At 45.4% G+C, this 15,214-nt stretch overlaps 2 protein-coding genes across 2 annotated transcripts in view; both read right to left on the bottom strand.

Moving 5' to 3' along the window:
* Positions 1 to 15,214, bottom strand: part of LOC137425102 (protein sidekick-2-like) — a 547,704-nt gene that overhangs the window by 48,004 nt on the left and 484,486 nt on the right. The window lies entirely within an intron of this gene.
* Positions 1 to 15,214, bottom strand: part of RPL38 (ribosomal protein L38) — a 275,214-nt gene that overhangs the window by 83,628 nt on the left and 176,372 nt on the right. The window lies entirely within an intron of this gene.

Here is a 15,214-nt window from a genome sequence, read left to right as displayed (position 1 = left end):
AAAGTTACTGTTCTCTATTTAGAAGCTTAGTTGTGACAATATCCTTTTCCCTTTTGTTGCTTTTATCTTATATGGCATTTATAAGATTGGTAGTGGCTTAATGGATAAGTTGGCTGGCTTAAGATCTTATGGTCCGGATATCAAGCCCCTGTTGTGCCATGCATAACACCAGGTGGGTTGCCTCAGCCTCTGCATCCTTCTGATGTCAGCAAAACGAGTACACGATTTGGGATAAATGAGCCATTCAAGTATCCTGTGTTGGAATGGCGACCCGGCCTGATTGCCCTCCTGAGCCAATGAAGCTGCCTTGGTGGGCCTATGGGGTTATTCCTTTTGAAACTAGTCGATTGTGCAAGAGAACAACAACAGTAGATGCAGAAAATAGGCCATGGGGCATAGGGCTAAAATGTGCTCAATTTGACAATTTCGTGCAACAACGCAGGGGATTACTTAAAATTGCTATAGATGGGTTGGGGATGTGCTCCTGAACAAGAAACACCATGTCCCCAGACACCAGGGGTGCTCATTAATTTTTAACGCGCACTTGATGAAAATGCAAGTAAATATATATGCATCAACTATACGTTACTGCATTTTCTTTTATTTCTGGATAGTTTGAGGAGTAAAATGAAAAAAATTGATTGTGATATTGTTTCTAGACCTCCTTTTCACTAAAATACACCAATAAACATGATATTTTTGTATCTAGATAGTCATAGCGATAAGTTGAAAATGAATCCAATCTGAAAATATGGTCCGCCGCAGCTGAAACACATGTTGTGCCGCAAATAAATCATTTTTATTTTACTTTTTTAAAATTAACTTCTCACTTCTACCTTCTATGATCAGTTCATCTTCTTTGATTTGAAGAATGGCAATGAGTGGCAGTTGACGGCTGACTCCTTTTACTTTTTAGAAGATTCATTTTCAACTTATTTATTTAAAACAGTACAACATGTATACATTACGCATGTCATGGAAAGTGCTTGCATGATTAACAGTGTTTAAGAGTACTGTTACTTTTGCTTCGTTTCCATGTTCAATACATAATATATACATGCCAGGATAAGGCAGACAGACATAAATACCATGAATGGACAGATTTCAGTGGGAGGAGCTTGAATTGTTCTTTGCCTGGTCCTTTTCAAAGATGGTGTTGTAGAAATCTCTACAGGTAATTCACTTGGTCTTTGTATCATTATACCATTACTATTAGTACTGTGCGTAGTGCCCTTGCCAGACAGTGTTTCTTCCCCGAAATCTATATTATCCCAGACTATAGTGGTGAATTTCCCCCTCTGTATATCAGGTGGTAAGTTCATATCCCCCATGCTGATTTGGCGCTGTGCAAGAGCTGTATTGTACTCCATTAAGGTTGTCTGTGAAATGCAATGCCCTAGCCCATTTATAATCCCTATTACGCTGGCGGAACCTGTCAGGTGGCGGATCGCGGTTGCTACTGCATAATGCTTTGGCATGGGTCGTTTTCCTTTTGAGGCCAAGAAAATTATATCTTGCGAAATTGATAGCAGCCTTCTTTGTTTGTCATCTGGAACTTCTACAAAGTCTGCACCATCCGGCTCACTGGATACACCTATCAGCCAAGCAAGGAAGTTGAACAGTTGAAAAGGAACCTCTGCCTTTACTTTATCTTCTGTTAGGTCGTCAGAAGTAGGTGGCCATGGTGGTGGTGAAGATGGCTTATTGGAGACAGCAGCCTTTATGATAAGTGCAGCGCTATACAGCATGCGTAAGTCATCATTTGTGGGTGGTACTTTGGATTCTGAAACAGTTGGTATACTCTCCTCTTCATTATCTGTGCTGTCATCTGTTAAACTCCCTGCTGTATCGTCTACCAAGTCCTCGGCCAAATCTTCTGCTGATAGACACTCACTAAACACAATGTCACTCATGTTTCTACTTTTGGCTTTGATGAAGACTAACTGTGGAAAGCTTTTCTGTAGTCGCGTCTTCAGATGCCATGTTCGATATGGTGCATCGATGCCGCTGACATCTTTAATGGCGCGGATAAATATCTTATTGAGTTTACTCAATGTAAGAATTTCTTTGCCTATAATTAGACGCTTTCTGATGGTGTTTTGGCTGAATTTGTCAAAAGCATCAATATAGCCATTTTGAACTGGGGTCAATGGCTTGCCAGGTTTACTCAAAAATCTTGTGTAGTTCTTGTAGCAGCCATGATGGTACTGAAGCTCCCTGGCAACCAAGTCCTCCCCTTCTATTTGATGCAGCATTTGTACATCCTCTTTTGCTTTTGCAGCCTTTAGAAGTTGACCTCCACTGATGAGTTCACATTTTACTAGCCTTACCATTGACCTCTTTCCTGAGATGTGACTGCGCTTGTATTGGTTGCTATGGCAGAAAATGCACTCTTCAGGATACATATGTCGCCTGCTCCAATCTCTTTGGCTGCTGTTTGCATCTGAGGAACGCAACATTCTCTTTCTGCTGGGCTCTCCACTGCTTTCACTAACTACAACTGGACCATCGTCAAGTTCGTTCATGTCTGTCCCGGCATCTGCATTAAACAGAAGGAAGAAACAAATTTTGAGTGATTAGAATTTAACTTTTTTTCAACAAATATGAAACATGTATTTATTTTCTTCCTACCTACCAACCATTGAATTATTGTCTAAACATAAATATACACAATTGTTTTCATTTTTTTTCTTCCAGTTACTTGTATACCCAATTTTTTCTGACAATATATTTAAAAAAATATATAATACAACAATTATATTTTTGTTTGGCCTTTAGGATATCATGGGATGGAACGTGCAATTTGATGCAACAATAAAAACTTGTGCCATCTCACGTTGGTATTTGCCCCAAATAAAGCCGGCAGCATCATCCATGCATTGACAAAATAGCGGTCACACTCAAAGTAACTGTGCAAGTAAACATTTGCACCTTAAAAGTATACATGCACACTGTGCACAAAAAATTGTCGATAGCTCCGCCGTCTTCCAGGATTTTTTGAGAAACTGTTTAGAACAAAGTCCACATGTTATTTTTTTAAATTGTCGATAGCTCCGACGTCTTCAAGGATTTCTCGGGAACTGTTAAAAACAAAGTGGGGTTTTTTTTCCGCCACCAAGACGGCAAAGTGTTTTTTCATATCTAATGTATTTCATTGATATTCAGTTGTTGTTTTTCTACTCAGATCAGTGAGTAAATTTTCTTTTTTGCCTCAATAGTAGGTGACGTTTTTTTTCTTCAAAAAACTTCCATGTCCCCCCCCCCCCCCCCCCCCAAGAATCTATTGGTGCATCCCTTGTTATACATTTGTACACGCTTTGCTAGTAAAAATATTAATGACCATGACCACCGCGCAAAAAAACAACAACAAAACAAAAATACAAAATAAAAATAAACTCAACATGTGTTTATTGTTTATAATTATAGAGTTTAAAATTTTGCAAACATCTGTCTTTTTTAGTAACAAATATCAAATCATGGTTTTTTTAACAACTTCTCCAACAAGGTAAACATACTTTTTATTACCATCATTTACAGGACAGTAAGAAGTATCTACCGTACAATTTAGTAAAAATGTGTAGTCTACATGTACAAAATTATTTCTTAATTCTTTGTGGATCCTAAAAACTGTAATGAGGTGTGACATGAGCCTGATGACATAAACCACAATATCCCCACATATCATGATACTATTACTAAAGTAAAAGAGCATGCTTGCAATAGTACGATTTGTATTATAAATTGTAGTCTTGAAATAGATAAACAAAATCATAAAATGTACATTTCATCATGCATGACTTGCTGAGTCTGCTGTACATTTGTCAATTGAATTTGAAGATACTACTCTTCTAAGGCCAACTCCAAATCTTCCGGAACTTGTTACTAACTTGCTTGAATCAAGCATGATGATTTATTTGATCATGATATATGGCAATGTAATGTGAATTCTATCATCACGATCAGATTCTATCATCATGATCATGTCTATGTTTGCAGAACAATTGAAACTTTTGGCTAAACTTAAAGCTTACTAAAAAAATTACTACGTAATCATATTAACTTACCATGAGATGTAGATGTTTTGGTCTTTTTCTCCTTCAGCCTGTTCACTTTACTGATGTCACAAAAGCGACGTGAACAATCATAATGGTAGCCAATGTTGGGATTTTCTGGTTTGGCTTCAATGCAGGATTGTGTATCGGCAAAATCAAGCCCCAGCTTTACCGCACAGTCGGCCAGTAAATCGCGTTCTTTACAGTCATAGAGCAACCATTTACTCGCAAATTCAACAAAGCGGGCCCAGTTTTTATCATTGAATTGAATGAAATTGCTTTTAGTTTTATGGACAACATGCATCACGCAAAATTTGGACGAAAATTGAACAGGTTTTCCTGTCACTGCCGAAGCAATGGGCGTCGCCATCTTGGTTTGTCAGCTACCGAACGGAGCTTAGTATGAGCTGCGTGATTGGCCAATTACGGCACCTGACGTATCTGGAGCGCTCATTCGCTGAATTTATCACGTGAACAACCTTGTCCGCGAATTTTAAACCTGATTTTTTTATCGAAATTCTTTCTTTATTTGTATTTTAATGTGCAGGTATATTTATTGGGGACATTATTATATCGAATGGAACGAATATTTTGCTGATTTTCATGAATAAATTAAGTAATCCCCATTCCTGTTGCACGAAAAAGTGGATTTTAATGGTATGCCCCATGGCCTAAAAGGGCAATTCTGCCCATCTCGCTTACATAATATCAACACCACAAGACCAGTCCATAACACAAGCATTTCTGCACCAAAAAGAACACACTGGACCAGAAGACTATAATGAACATCCTGAAAGCACAAAGTTTCATTTTCAGTGCAAAATGGCAAGGACAGAAGTATTGCTCGAAGAAAGTCCACAAGAAGACATAAGACAAAAGGTAGAAGAATAAAGGTTATAAGAGGTGAGGTAAGGTGGAAGGTGGAGATTTACTACATACAGTTCAAGGGGCCATCCAGTGCGCATGGAAAGACTACACCAAGATATTCCACTTTTGTATTTTTAATTTATTTTCTGAAATTTGTAGAATTTTGTTTTTCACTTGGAAGTTCTGGGTTACGGTGTGTAAATAAAGGTGGGAAAGTCTGATTTAATGCAATTGAATTCCAGGCTATAAGGCAATAAAAGGTGAACATTTTGAAAGGGGGTGTAGACTTTCTATAGGCACTGTATATAGTGGAAATGTCGATCCCCACACCCACTATCTATGTGCTTCAGATATGTCCCTCCCTTTCCCATACTACTTTCTCCTTCAAATCTTATTTTCCTTCTCTGCTCTCCTCACACTAACCTACATTCCCTTCTTTCTCCTATCATCCTCCCTTATCGTCCTTTTATCAATTTAAATTCTCACAATTTTCCACCCCTCCCATTCGTATGTAATATATTGATGGATGTAAACCACACAGTACCTTATATTTGCTTAATTGTTACAGCCACCTGTATTCACATATTCTACCACTTAATATTTGTCAAACAATCGTTACGCCTAGGTCCCCCCGTCGGTGAAGTGATTTGAGTTGACAAAGTGGAAGACGCAAGGCGGCCATCTTGGATTTTGACGTGGCGACCCAATTTTCAAAAGCGTTCTTCCTTATGCGAAGATACACCCACACACCAGATTATAAGTTAGTACTTCGTTTATTTTTCAAGATATTTCGCTCACAAGATTCAGACATATATATGGTGGCGGCCATCTTGGATTTTGACGTGGCGATCCAATTTTCAATAGCGTTCTTCCTTATGCCTAGATACACCCACCCACCAGATTAGAAGTTGGTACTTCGCTTATTTTTCAAGATATTCCGCTCACAATGTTCAGACATACATGGCGTCAGACATACATGGCGGCGGCCATCTTGGATTTTGACGTGGGTTGCACACACACACCAAATTAGAATTCGGTCCTTCGCTTACGCACGCACGCATGCATGTACGCACGCATGCCCGCCCACACGCACGGACGCACGCACACACGGACGGAGGGGAAAACCATAGTCCCCCTTTCGCTCCGCGGTGCGACGGGGGACAAAAAATGTCCTTACTCGCACCGGAAATCATTCCACATATCAACGATGTTGAGAAGACTGTGTTCACTAGTATTCAAAGGAGGGTGTGTATGCCAAATCAGTCTTTCATTTTTCACAACTAACCCACTTCTCACCCCGAAGTTATGGAAGTGTTATGTTCAGACACCATCCATAGACCTATGTTCATGGTCTCCCAAGAAAGGCAGTGGCAGCAGAGGTAGGAGACATTTAAATTGGAATTAGATAGGTACATAGATGCATTAAACATAGAGGGGTATGGGGAATATTGGCAAGACTTGGAGGTCGCTTGTATGTGGATGGGCGATGGTTTCTGGGGTTGGTGTAGCACAGGCATGATGGTCCAAATGGCCTCCTCCTATGCCAAAGTTCCTTGTGCACATCAAGAAATGCTTTTTTCTGCTGTTTTCACAAACCACTCACGACTTTTCAATGAAGACTTTTTGAGCATTTCAATTGGCTTCACAGTCTCTTTGTCCAACCTCCTCATGGGCTCATTCCATATCATGTGTATTAGCTTTAGGGACTGGCGGTTGTGTATACATTACGTAATTTATTCACTTATTTGGTGGAAACTTATAGGTGGGTTCTTTTCACATAGCCCATCACGACCAGCTGTTTGTGTTTATATTCCGAGCACATAAAGGTTTAACTTGGCATTGCTTCCACTTAAATATCTTCTATTCATTGACTATTAAAGGCTTGCATTAAACTTTTTTTCATTTTTAGTGAATGATTACAAATATTATCACATTTTTTCCCCATTTTAAAATTAACCATACTTCCTTCTTTGAGAATAAAGTGAAGATACTGCCATTTAACATGGCTAACAAAAATTTGACAATTCTCAGCCAGCAACTTGATGCCATTATTGCATCATGTTGAAGCCAACTTAATTAGTGTATCACAGTGAAAATGGAAACTCGATACTGGTGTGTGTATATATATATATATATATATTGTAACGAATTTGAGAATTATGGTTGGTTGTGTGTACATGTCACCCTCCGTAATGTAAAGAAAGGTCGAAGGTCGTCCTCTTAGTTAATTCCATAAACATACACGCAGGGCACCATATATCCTTTTAAATAGTTATTCCCTTATTCTATGTAGTTTAAGGCTGTGTTTCCCAATAGTCGACTCTCCATTGCACCGAATTCAATAAGATTGGTCCCATCTTCAAAGTGTCAGGTTTGGATGGTTTTTGCCGCAAATGGACTCCATTGAGCACGCGGTCGGTTCGGAGAAGAAAGGCGTGTTTCCGCACCTCGTCATAGGAAGGAGGAGTGAGTCGGCCCCGCTCAACCAATCCAGCACTAAGGGGTTTGGCTTGAGAGGGCGGAGAGAGAACGATCTGGGAGGTTCGCGAAGGTTCAAGGGTGGGGCTTATATAACCCGCGGGAGACGTCCCCACCTCAGATGAGATACGGCAGACGAGTCCTGGGAAAGCACGCAACGTCCCCACGGCGGCCGAGAGAGAGAAGACCGAGGCAACTCGAGGAGCGCGCGACGCAGCGGTGCGCAAAAGGAACTTCGCCCGCGCAGTTTGGAACCGCGGGAGTTCGCACAACCGCAGCTCGGCTTTTTGACGGCGGTGCCTTCCGGCCCGACCGTGCCCAGTCCCCGCTGGACCTTCCTTGCCTCTCCAAGCCATCCGCCTCCAGCCATTCATTCCTGCCTGCATTCCCCGTGTAAGTGTGATCGTTCGTCTGTCTTTCACGTTGTCCTGGGGTATTAATTAAGAGTGTAATAGGTAAGCTAGTGTTGCTCTGTGTCTTCTTCTCCTGTAAATTACTTTCGTTATTCTTCCTTCTCCTTGGTTTCTTTCGTTGTGTAAATAGTAATTAATAGTAATAAATCCTGTTCTTCCTACTTTGTCCTCTTTCGTTCGCATTCGGTCGCTTTAGAGGTTTCCCCATTGAGGGCCCGTGGCGCGATTCGGCCGACGACGATCAATCGGGTCAGTCTTGGTAACCGGCTCACGGTGCAGTTCGCTTCGCTCGGCGCAACTAGTCCATTACGCTGCGACCGTGGGCGGGGGTGTATTTCCTTGCGTACCGGTAGGTGTTGGTATTTAGGTCATAGGACGGTTGGGCCTAATACCCTACCCAGCGCTGACCGGGCGTGACGTCATACCCCCAGGACCACGTCGGCCAGTCATAGACGAGGGCACTAATCCCCCCTCGATAACGGGAACCGAGGCCGACGTTGGGTTCCGCAACAATTTGTGTCAGGAGCGAGGTTCGAACCCGAAGCACGCTTAACGCGCTCAAAATTACGAGTAGCCCAAAATTTTATTTTGTTTTAAAATCTCAAATTTAAAACTCGCGCCATGGACAATCAAGGCGACGGGATGCTGGTTGGGGAGTTAGAAGGGGGGGGGGGGGGGTAGAATCGACCCAGGACCTCTGGGAAATGTATATGGGGGAGAGGGAAGAGAAGTGCAATGGCAATGTGGTTGCGGGGGGATCAGGCGCACAAAATGGCGCTTCGCACGTGGTCGCGGTAGCCGAGCCTGAGATGCCAGAGTACATGAAAAGAATTATGATACAAATAATGGCCAAATTCGACACCCAAAAGGAAGAAACGAGGGCAATGAGGGACGAAGCGAGGGGTACTAGTGAGCAATTAAGAGACGGGTTAAACAATATGGGAAACAAATTTGAGGGGTTAGACAACGGGATAAAAGGGGTGAAGAATGGGTTAATGGGGTTTGAAAACACTATGGAAGGCAAATTGAGGGAAATAGGGGAGCAATCGGCCCGGGAAATTAAACAAATGGGAGAGCAGATAGAGGGGGTAAAAATCGGGTTAGAAACCAAATTGGATGCCCAGAGGAAGGAGTTGGAACAGATGGGGGCAGCATCTACCAAAGAGATGGGAGAAATGGGGGAGGAAATAGGACGAGGTGTAAGCGAGGAGGTCTCGGGGGTACGCGAGGAGGTAAAGCGAGGTAAGGAGCGTATGGAGAAAGAGGTGAGGAATAATACGGCAAAGTTACAAGGCGGCATAGAAGATCTGACGCAGGAGGTGGAACAGCTGACGGTGGGACAAAAGGAACTAGTGGAGCAGGTAGAAAAGAACACTGCGGTACTAGGAGGGTTGAAAGCGACACAAAAAGAACTCAAAAATGAATTAATAGCGACGAAGAGGGAATGTCGGATGGTACGTGAGGGGTTGACAAAGAGGTTGGACGAGGTGACGGAGGCAATGGAGATGAAGGACCGGGAGGTGAGGACGCACATAGAAACGGTCAAGGTGGCCTTAGAGGACGAAATTGAGGAGACGCACCGGGAAATAAAAGAGGTGAAGCAAAAGTTAGAGGAAGTGGAAGAGGGGGTGAGTGAAATTAAGAAGAGACGGAGGGAAACTAAGAAAGAGATAAAGGAGGAAGTGATGGAATATGTGCTAGGTCTGTGTTCAAATAATGATCATATGCTCACTAACCAAATAAAGAGTTTGCAGGTGGCGAAGGAGGTGCGGAGACGAGGTGCCGAGGTGAGTGGCGATATACGCGGAAATGTATATGGTGTGAGGGGAGATTCAGTCGGCTTGGGGGTTGGTTTGGACCCGGGTGTTCGTGAGAGGCCGCTGGTAAAGTGTGCGACAGGTGCAGAGTGTGAGGGAGGAGGTGTGCGAGGATGTCCGACTATGGGGTGTGTGAGGAAAAAGTGCGTGCCGAGGAGTGAGTGTGCTATCGAGAGTGAGTTGGTCGTAGCGCGTGTGCGGGGGGGGCACATGGAAGCGCGTAGTGGGGAGTGATACAGGGGATGTAACGGAAGCATGCACACCTGCGGTGAGTGTTACGGACGGTGTGACGGGAAAGTGTGCGCAAGAGGATGCGCGAGAAAGGTGTGTAACGGACGGGTGCATGAGAACAGAGCGCGCTGTCGAGAGTAAGGGTGAATGCGCGACCGAGTGTGGTGGTAAGAGTAGTGAGAGTGACACGAAGCGTGAGTTGGTTGTGGCAGCTGAGAGAGAATGTACACCTGGAATGGAAGGATGCACACCTGGAATGGTAGAGCGCATATGGGAATGCACACTGGAGTTAGTAGTGAGGCACATGATTGGGTGTGCAGAGGAGAGCACACCTGTGGTTGTCACAGAGGATGTGACCGAGGAGGGGGCGCGAAGAGGTGTGTTGGTGAGGTGTGCGAACGACAAGTGTGTGCAAAGGTGTGTGGTGGTCAGGTGTGTGACAAAGTCTGTGAGCGGAATGAGTGTACCTGGGTGTGTAAGGGAAGGTGCAATAACGAGGAGCATGGGAACGGCTGGATGTATGAGCAAGGAACGGAACGCGGGGTGTGAGCATGCAAGTGGAGCATCGACGCTAAACGGGTTAGCGGTTAGATCGACGTTTAGCCGAAGCGGGCCCTCGGTTTGTGCCGGGCTTCGTGTGCAGTGGGGACCAGCGGGGATCGTAACCGCGGCGGTTTGGAAAGAACCGCCGTACACGATCCACGCCGGGCCTCGCTCTGAACGGCCACGTCCGTGCTCCACTAAGCGGAGCGGGCGGCCCGGTTCGAGGACACCGAGGAAGGGTCGTCATGGCGACCCCTTTTTGTTGCGGCGTTCCGGCAGGGCGAGATCGGGCCATTGGACGGCTCCGTGCCGAGATGGTGCGTGGGATCTCGGCCCGAGTAAACCTCCTTCCCTGCACCGAATGCCGGAAGGATCCAACCGCCGGCACCGAACAACCCGCATTCATTGCTCGGCTTTGCGAAGCCGGGCTTTGGAAACGAATTGGCGCACCGAGAGGCTCAAGTGAGTAGACTGATGAGGATAGTGTTTTTGATCCGAAATTTAGAAAAGTGAATAGAATTGGCAGATAATTGGCAAATTTTTGATTGGTTGCATTTGGATGGGCCAAATTGGTAGTGGAAGATGCACGATGTGGTGGGATGGCAACTCTGCCATCCCTCACAGAGGGGGCAAAGGAGCACTAGTTATGGGGTTCGGCAGTGAAAACTAGCCCGGGAGGGTTAGGATAATGATAGGGATCTCGAGAAGATGACATTAGGTAACGGTAAGGTTAGGTAGCAACAGTGGACAGGTAGTCGGGGACATAGAGAGGGTAGTTGGATAATAATGACGAGGGAGCGCAATAGTTTAAAGGGGCGACTGGGAAGCGCAAGTTCCAGAGGGGAGTAGTTAGATAAGATGATGCCGTGTGTTTGAGAATCGAAGGTGGATGGAGCAGTGCATGAGTGAGTAATTGGTGATTGAGTGTTGTGTTGAGCAAATGGTCCAGAGAGGAAGGAGGGTGCAGGAAGCACCAGGTGTAGGAGTGATTGCACAGGTGTGCAACTGAACAGGTGTATGGAGAATGGAATATATGGAGTATGGAATGGATGGTATGGAGTGAGTATGGTGGAAACTGTGGAGTGGAGTGGATGGTGCGAAGGTGTGAATGGGGGAAGAGTGGACCCCTATCACGAATACCCGGGGAGGGTAGTTTAAGAGTTAGGTAGAGGGTACAGGTAAATTGTGGTTGGATATTGGCATCTGTGGTGCGTGGTGGAAGAATGATGGTTGGATGGGTGCATTAGTGTCGTGGAAATGGCTGGGCGTGTAGCCTGTTAGTGTGTGTAGTTGGTTGAGCACTCCGCCACTGTTAGGGTGTCGGCCAGGTGAGGCCGCAGGTGGGCTCTGGGAGCCGGTACAGTTGTTGTGGATGGGGTCCGAGGATCCGGAGGACGGACCCGGGTAGCCCAGTGCCAGAGAGGGCACCGAGTGGGGTAAGCGCCAAGGAGGGCCTTCCCCAGTTAGATAGGTTAGGTCAAGGAGCAGGTAAGCTCGGAGGCAACTGCAGTGGTGGAGGTGTGCAGGTGGGTAGACCTGCTGGGAGAGCTACACGACTCAGCCCGGAAATTGTGCAAGGGCACAGGGAGTTGAACCGGGGGAGTGAGACCCCAAATTGAGGAAGCACCACAGTTTGGACAATGGGAATTTGGTTCTTAAAACCGCATAGAGTGTAAGAAGGCCAATGGTTTGGCAGGGAAAGACCCCGGGTAGTGTAAAGTGAGTTAATGGCATTTAGAGGATAGTTAGGATTAAGAATCTCCTCGCACCATCTACATCCACTCACCTGAGGTAGCGGGACTCCACACCATGCCATGTTGTTTTTTTTTGTTATTTTATTGTGCAAATGTTTGGAATGTGAGATGCATCATGACGTGGGTGTGACATTGTGCTTTGTTGTTCCATCTCTCCCTCCTTATGAGGATTGATGATGAATTGGTGATGGCAAATTTTGGTTAGAGGGATTGTGGTGACGAATTTGGTATAGGGGAAATATGGGGGAGACGTGACAGTAGTGATGAATTTGTAAATGTGTAGGTTTTTGTAAATATGGGGAGGGGCAAGGGGGGGGGGTAGTGTAGGTCACATGTGGGGGGCGTACGGTAGGGACGAGCATTTCTCACTTCGCTCTTCGTACGCACCTCGTCCTGCATTACCTTGTTTGATGTGTACCCTTGTGACCCTACTCCTCGCTAAGCCGTCTTCTTCCCCCCCCCCCCCCCCTTGTCTCCCACCCGAGGACTGTGCGCCACTGCGCGTCGAGGGGAGCGTGCAGGAGTCGCCTTGTGTGCCAGGACTCTCGCAACCAGCATGCATTGCATTGATGTACCACTTTATGGACCGCTGTTCTGCGGCCAAGTACCACTTGATGGACCCCAGGTTCTGGGGCAGGGCACCTCTGCTGGGGACCGGCCATAGTGGCCAGGTAATCTTGCTGGCGGACCTTGGTAGGTGGCACCTATGCCCAACAGGTGGACCATCCTTAGTTGGCCCCTGTGACCCTAAATAAAAAATGGACACTCTGTGCTTGTTATAGTTCAAATAGGCCGCATGAAGAGAGAAAACATCGGGAAGAACATCGGCCCAGCAGAAAAGAGGAAGAGCACCACCAGTTGTTTTTTTTTGTGTTTACTACAAACTGTAATGACTGTGCACTGGTTGGTGCTTTTGGTGCGTTTGGTGCTTTGGGTGCTTATGGTACTGGTGCGTCAATGCAATGCGTGCTGTCTCCTCCCTCCCAACAGGAATTTCTTTTTTGTTTCCCTGAAAAGAAAAAAAAAATCACAGGTCCTGGGTTGCGTTGTAAATAAGGAATAACGTCACTGTAAATAATGCTCCCCACCGTAAATGTATAGTTTGAAAACCATTCCGCAATTCGGTTAGCTGTGGGTGCGAAACTGTTAGATAGGGTGCAATGGAGTAGCGGGACATATTTATTTGTGTTTTTAAATTGTCTTGCTCAGGGTCAGGTTAATCGTAGAGGGAACTACACCTACGTGTCACACTAAAAGTAAAGTTTTATAGGCCCGAGGACGGGCCTGAAGGAAGGAGGGTGCAGTGTAACGAATTTGAGAATTATGGTTGGTTGTGTGTACATGTCACCCTCCGTAATGTAAAGAAAGGTCGAAGATCGTCCTCTTAGTTAATTCCATAAACATACACGCAGGGCACCATATATCCTTTTAAATAGTTATTCCCTTATTCTATGTAGTTTAAGGCTGTGTTTCCCAATAGTCGACTCTCCATTGCACCGAATTAAATAAGATTAGGTCCCATATTCAAAGTGTCAGGTTTGGATGGTTTTCGCCGCAAATGGACTCCATTGAGCACGCGGTCGGTTCGGAGAAGAAAGGCGTGTTTCCGCACCTCGTCATAGGAAGGAGGAGTGAGTCGGCCCTGCTCAACCAATCCAGCACGAAGGGGTTTGGCTTGAGAGGGCGGAGAGAGAACGATCTGGGAGGTTCGCAAAGGTTCAAGGGTGGGGCTTATATAACCCGCGGGAGACACCCCCACCTCAGATGAGATACAGCAGATGAGTCCTGGGAAAGCACGCAATGTCCCCACGGCGGCCGAGAGAGAGAAGACCGAGGCAACTCGAGGAGCGCGCGACGCAGCGGTGCGCAAAAGGAACTTCGCCCGCACAGTTTGAAACCACGGGAGTTCGCACGACCGCAGCTCGGCTTTTTGACGGCGGTGCCTTCCGGCCCGACCGTGCCCAGTCCCCGCCGGACCTTCCTTTCCTCTCCAAGCCATCCGCCTCCAGCCATTCATTCCTGCCTGCATTCCCCGTGTAAGTGTGATCGTTCGTCTGTCTTTCACGTTGTCCTGGGGTATTAATTAAGAGTGTAATAGGTAAGCTAGTGTTGCACTGTGTCTTCTTCTCCTGTAAATTACTTTCGTTAATCTTCCTTCTCCTTGGTTTCTTTCGTTGTGTAAATAGTAATTAATAGTAATAAATCCTGTTCTTCCTACTTTGTCCTCTTTCGTTCGCATTCGGTCGCTTTAGAGGTTTCCCATTGAGGGCCCGTGGCGCGATTCGGCCGACGACGATCAATCGGGTCAGTCTTGGTAACCGGCTCACGGTGCAGTTCGCTTCGCTCGGCGCAACTAGTCCATTACGCTGCGACCGTGGGCGGGGGAGTATTTCCTTGCGTACCGGTAGGTGCTGGTATTTAGGTCATAGGACGGTTGGGCCTAATACCCTACCCAGCGCTGACCGGGCGTGACGTCATACCCCCAGGACCACGTCGGCCTGTAATAGACGAGGGGACTAATCCCCCCTCGATAACGGGAACCGAGGCCGACGTTGGGTTCCGCAACAATATATATATATATATATATATATATATATATATATATATATATATATATATATAAATAATTATATATATATATATATATATATATATATATATATATATATATATATATATATATATATATATATATATATATATATATATATATATATACACATCTATCTATAATTCCAGTAATCTCTGTGTGTATGCGACCGCTGTTTCTCGACAACTACCGGTCCGATATACTTGAAACTTGCCAGGTATATTGCTGGGGACCCGAGGATGTGCCTTTTCAAGGTTTCATATTAATCGGACAAGTAGTTACCGAGCTATGTCCAAAAAACGATTCGACCAATCAGAGAGCAGCGAGCTACCGAGCTATGGCGATTTAGCCGTTCGCCGTTCGCTTTGGCTTTGCGAATGGACCAAACCATTTCATGTAAATAGAGGGGGGGGGGTTCTACCGTACTCGCAAGCCGTTCGCTTTGGCTTTGCGAATGGACCAAACCATT

Source organism: Myxine glutinosa, chromosome 1, assembly GCF_964187855.1.
Source record: "Myxine glutinosa chromosome 1, kmMyxGlut1.1, whole genome shotgun sequence".
NCBI lineage: Eukaryota > Metazoa > Chordata > Myxini > Myxiniformes > Myxinidae > Myxine > Myxine glutinosa.
The sequence above is the reverse complement of the archived record's forward strand: the minus strand, read 5'-3'. Positions and strand labels throughout refer to the sequence as shown.